At 49.7% G+C, this 5,314-nt stretch overlaps 1 long non-coding RNA gene across 1 annotated transcript; it reads right to left on the bottom strand.

The window, feature by feature from the left end:
* Positions 1-521: 521 nt before the first annotated feature.
* Positions 522-4,709, bottom strand: LOC113912290. Its single transcript, XR_003516792.1, has 3 exons — positions 4,573-4,709; positions 3,409-3,604; positions 522-812 (listed from the first exon to the last, which is right to left on the bottom strand). It is a non-coding gene; the product is annotated as an uncharacterized LOC113912290 (long non-coding RNA).
* Between the last annotated feature and the right edge of the window lie 605 nt (positions 4,710-5,314).

Raw genomic sequence — 5,314 nt, 5'->3', positions numbered from 1 at the left:
TTTCTTCTTCATATGATGATTTAAACAGTAGATCCTAACCAGGTGAGGAGCTAGGTGAGAAATCAGTCAGCAGGATGCCAAGAGACATTATGAAGGGAAGATAAAATCGGGAAGCTTTTAACGTTATTTCTCATGTTGAACTGTTTTAAAAACATGCTATGACCTCACACATATTGTTCCATTCATATCATTTTGGGCTCTGAAAGTTAAGAATTCTTTCAAGACAGGGCGCCTGGGTGGCTCAGTCGGTTAAGTGACTGCCTTCGGCTCAGGTCATGATCCTGGAGTCCCAGGATCGAGTCCCGCATCGGGCGCGGGGAGTCTGCTTCTCCCTCTGACCCTCCTCCCTCTCATGTGCTCTCTCTCTCTCATTCTCACTCTCTCAAATAAATAAATAAATAAAATCTTTTAAAAAAAAGAATTCTTTCAAGACAGACTTTTATGTTCAGTGCCAAAAGACAACAAAGTACCAAGAATTACGGTATCTGAAAATATTTGTATTAATTGGTGAAGGGCTTATAATGGAGAAAGTTTTCCCATAACAAATTAAAGATAAATCAACTCCCAAGGAAACCTCGGGAAAGGGGACGTTGATTAGAGATTGTTGAGATCAGCCAATGTTTCTGCTGCTTCGCTAGTTTCTTACAAATAAATACAGTGTTCTTGCTCACATGCTGAGCTTTGGGCTAATGCATTTTTTTTGTGACCAAGCCAACAGTAGAACCAAAAACATTTGCATCCCTGGAGACAAGGTAACCCTCTTTGGGAAGGCAGGGAACATAGTATGTTATCCTTGGAATCATCTTCAAAATCTGGAACAGAAAACAGAACTTCATTAATTAAAGCTTCTTAAACGTCTGCCCTCAAACAAGAGTTTGGAATGTTCAGGTCAGTGACTAATTTCCAGTGAATAGCTGTCCTGCACCTACCAGCTTCCTTCCCTCACACCTACTGATGTTTTAACTCCCGCTGCTGCTTCCCTGTCCATCTGCCACGAGAACTTTACTTTTTAAAGATATTTTAAAATATAAAAGTAATGTATGTGAGGGGTGCCTGGGTGGCTCAGTCTGTTAAGCGCCTGCCTTCGGCTCAGGTCATGAGCCCCTCATCGGGCTCCCTGCTCAGCCAGGAGCCTGCTTCTCCTTCTCCCCCTGCTTGTGTTCCCTCTCTAGCTGTCTCTCTCTCTGTGTCAAATAAATAAATAAAATCTTAATAAAAAAAGTAATGTATGTGAACTGCAAGAAACTCGAAAACACTGAACGGCATTAAAGAGAAATTTCCCATGCCTGAGTAGATATTGGCAACGCAGACTTCTAACAAGAGCTTGTGTCCAGAATATACAAAGTCCTACAAATCAATTTAAAAAAAAAAACATTAAAGAGAAAAATGAGCAACAGATTTGAACAGACACTTCACCAAGCAGGATACTCAAATGTACAGTCTCAATTTTGTTAGTAACCAGCTGTAAATGAAAACCATGATGTGTGTGAGGGTTTTAAAATAAGTCCAGGGATGCCTGGGTGGCTCAGTGGCTTAAGAGGCTGCCTTTGGCTCAGGTCATGGTCCCAGGGTCCTGGGATCGAGTCCCAAATCGGGGAGCCTGCTTCTCCCTCTACCTGTGGCCACTCCCCCCCCAGCTTGTGTTCTCTCTTTCTCTCAAATAAAATCTTTTAAAAATAAAATAAGATAAAATAAGTCCACACATTCTTTGCTACTTCTCCCTTCACAACATAGGGACTAGTTCCTTTGAGGGCCCTCTAGGAGTAAACACTGGTTTCCAACAGAGAGAATAAAGCAGATGGAAGTGTGTGGCTTCCCCCTCGCCCCCTCTCATGAATCACTCAGAGTAGAGTGGGCAACTGGCTGTCATGTCAGGCAGTTGGCTGCTCAAAGAGCCCTAGGGAGACCCAAACGGTGAGGAACTGGGGCCTCGAGCCAAACTCTGAGGAGAAGACCCTGAGCAGAACTGCCCTGCTAAGTCACTCCTAAAGAAGTGGTGACCCACAGAAACGTGTGATAATAAAGTTTTTAAGCCACCAAATTTGGGGGTAATTTGTTACATAGATGATGTATCCAATAGGATACCATCACACATAGACCAGAATAGCTAAAATTTTAAAGTTTGACATATCAAGAACTGGTTACGGTATACCAGAAAGGGAATTCTCATTGCGCCGCTGCTGGTGGGGTGTGTAACTGGTACAACCATTCTGGAAAACCGTGTGAATGATCTCCCTAACCGTATGAATGAACAGATACATGCCCTACCCCGCAAGTTCACTTCTAGGACGCACGTACAGAAATGCACGCACATTAGGCATCAACACTCGTGCAAGAATATTCACAACAGCATCATATAATAGCCCAAACTGAAAGTCCACCAACAGTATTTGGATTAATAAATGGTGGTGTGTCCACACGATGGAGTGCTAATCAACAGCCGCGACAATTCATGAACTCTAGCGGCACGGCCTAAGACAGCGGAGTCTCACAGGATGGGCGAAAGAAGCCAGACACAAAAGAATTAACCCTGAATAGATTCTATAGTCAGCATCCAGTAACGAGAGACAAACCACACCGCTTATCCCAATAGAAAGAATGTAGTATAAAGATCTGTTAACTAGGTATAAAGCTATTAACTAGACGACGAAAAGTCAAAAAGAGGTCTCCGGGAGGTAGCTACTAACCCCCTCGGACTGGGGAATAAAAAGAAAAAAGTTGGAATTCCTGAAATCCAGCCACTTCGAGGCAGGGCCCCGGCGCAGCCCTCTGGTGCTGAGACTGGCGTCGGGGGGGGGGGGGGGGGGCGCTGAGGCGGGTTCTGTAAGTACTGCGAAACTTACAAACTAGATGAAATTACTGCTGCAGGAAGCTGCCGCCACCGCTGGGGGTGGGGGGAGGGGTGCGGGGGCGGGGAGCAGGTTGCTAGGGTAACGTTGGCAGGAAAGGGAGCCAACAGGAAGCCAGCAGGAAGGATCAAGTCCCGCCCCTCTCCGCCCAGCCGCAGGTTCTCTGCCGCAGGCCTCGCGGGGAATCTAGTAGATCAGCCGCCGGGAGGGGTCGGGATAGGGGGAGCCTCGCCCGCAGACTAAGAGGGTGGGTTTGGAACCAAGAGGCGGCAGCTTCAGAGCTGGCACAAAAGGCATATAGTAACGTTCAAAAGCAAACAAAACGGATACGTGATGTTAATATTGGGACAGTTGTTACCTCGTGGAAGGGGGAGCAGTGGGGGCGGGGGCTAGGCACAAGGGGAGCTTTCGAGGTGCCTAGGGATATCTTATGCGTTCACCTGGGCGACGGGTATATCGAAGTGTGGGTAGAGCCTTCCGTTAACACCCCGCCTTCCGGTTATAAAAGGCAACAAAGATTCTAGGAGGTTTCATTCAGTGTAACCCAGTGAGTACTTACTGAAATCTCATCTAAACTTGAAGAGAGGCCCCTTCTCGGAATGTTTCCCTGATTCCTTTTTTTCTCATTGATCTCTTCTCCGAAGTCTTAGAAAAATCGTCGTCTGATTTCACAACTGAACGCAAATTGTATAAGCTTATCGTGTCATGTATTACGTCCAAGGTGCTAGTTTCGACTTCCCAGTGAGATGATAAACCTGAGGACCAAAAACCCAATGTTACTCCTTCATACCACCGAAATGGCATAGCTCGGGACTGAACTCAGGTTCAGTCCCATAAATACCTGTTATCTAATTAATAACTAGCTTCAAACTTAACTGAAGTGCTGATGGGTTAAACTAGCTCCTCATTTGGCACCAGGTAAAGATGAATACATGAAGGAGATCGTTGTTTACAGTTTATTAAGAAAGGGAAGGCCCCCCCCCAAAAAAAGAGAAGAAAGGAAAGGTCAAAAGGTGACCCAGGTAAACGTGTACCCTCCTCAAGGGGGAAAAAAATCCTTTTATGAAAAATTCTATTTTCTCTATTATCTTGAAAATGCAAATGCCTTGGCTGAGCTTCCGGCACAAGCACCAGAGCATCTGGGCCGCCGCAGGCGCTGGGTCCCACGCGCGACCTTTGCCCCACTTCGGGCGGCCGCCTGGACGCTTATCCCGGCGGGCGGCCACGGTCCCTGTTTGTCCTCTTCACTCAGTCCTCAGGCTTGCACTTGAACAAGCACTCATCACTTGCCATAGAAAGTCGCTCTTCACACGTCAGCCAAGCTATTTTTAAAATCCCTCCCGGAGCTCCGCAAACTAAAAGTACCGCGGGGCCGGGCCACCACAGCCGGGTCCTGCCAGCCTCGGCGCGGCAGCCTGGCCAGCGAAGGGGCCGTCCCCGGACACCCCGGGACAGAACCGCCCCCAGACCCCGGAGGGAGGACAGTTCCCAGGACCCCGGGGAGGGGGGGAGGACGGCCTCCAGACCCCGGGGATCCGCCCCCCAGAAATCCCCGGAGGGTTGGTCTCCGCCCCACCACCCACCACCACCACCACCACCCCCCCGCCCTGCTCTCTTCCTTCTTGGCCTGGCGGGCCCTGCCTTCCACACTCTCAGGGAAAGGCCGTCCTCTCGGCCTCCCTGCAGTGCCCTTTCCCAGGACTGACGATGGCCCTCTGCCCACCGTTGTGGCGGATCCTCCCGGAGGTTTCCTCGTTGGTGGCCAAGGGTCCATAAGACTTGAGTCTCAGATTCCCCACCCCACCCTCCGGCCTCTGTGCCCCCCCTTCCCCAATCTGTCACACATCGGGGGAGGGGGCCGTGACGAGGAGGGGAGCTCCCGGGACAGGCCTTGGGGTGGCCGCTGACTTGAACCTGGGGCCTGGACCCTTCTCCTTGGCTATTGTCCCTGGGCAGACTGGGCCAGGCGGAGCCTGGGACAGGTTCAGGGGCCTTATCTGGCTCACATAAAGAACCTTTCAGGACTTCACCGTCCCTCCCCCCACCCAGCCATCATACAGATGTCAGAAAGTCTGATTTAAAACTCATTGGTGGGGCTCCTGGGTGGCTCAGTTGGTTAAGTAACTGCCTTCCGCTCAGGTCATGATCCCCTGGTCTTGGACTCGAGCCCCGTATGGGTCTCCCTGATCAGCGGGGAGCCTGCTTCTCCCTCTGCCTCTGCCTGCCACTCCCCCTGCTTGTGCGCGCGCGCTCTCTCTCTCTCTCTCTGTCAAATAAATAAATAAAATCTTAAAAAAAAAAAAAAAACTCATTGGTTAGGGGCGCCTGGGTGGCTCAGTCCGTTAAGCGTCTGCTTTGAGCTCAGGTCATGATATCAGGGTTCCGGCAGGTGGGTTCCCTGCTCAGCGGGGAGTCTGCTTCTCCCTCTCCCTATGCCTTTCCTCCCCACTCATGCTCACTCTCTC

This window comes from Zalophus californianus, chromosome 14 (genome assembly GCF_009762305.2).
Source record: "Zalophus californianus isolate mZalCal1 chromosome 14, mZalCal1.pri.v2, whole genome shotgun sequence".
NCBI lineage: Eukaryota > Metazoa > Chordata > Mammalia > Carnivora > Otariidae > Zalophus > Zalophus californianus.
This window is presented reverse-complemented; position numbering and strand designations above follow the sequence as displayed.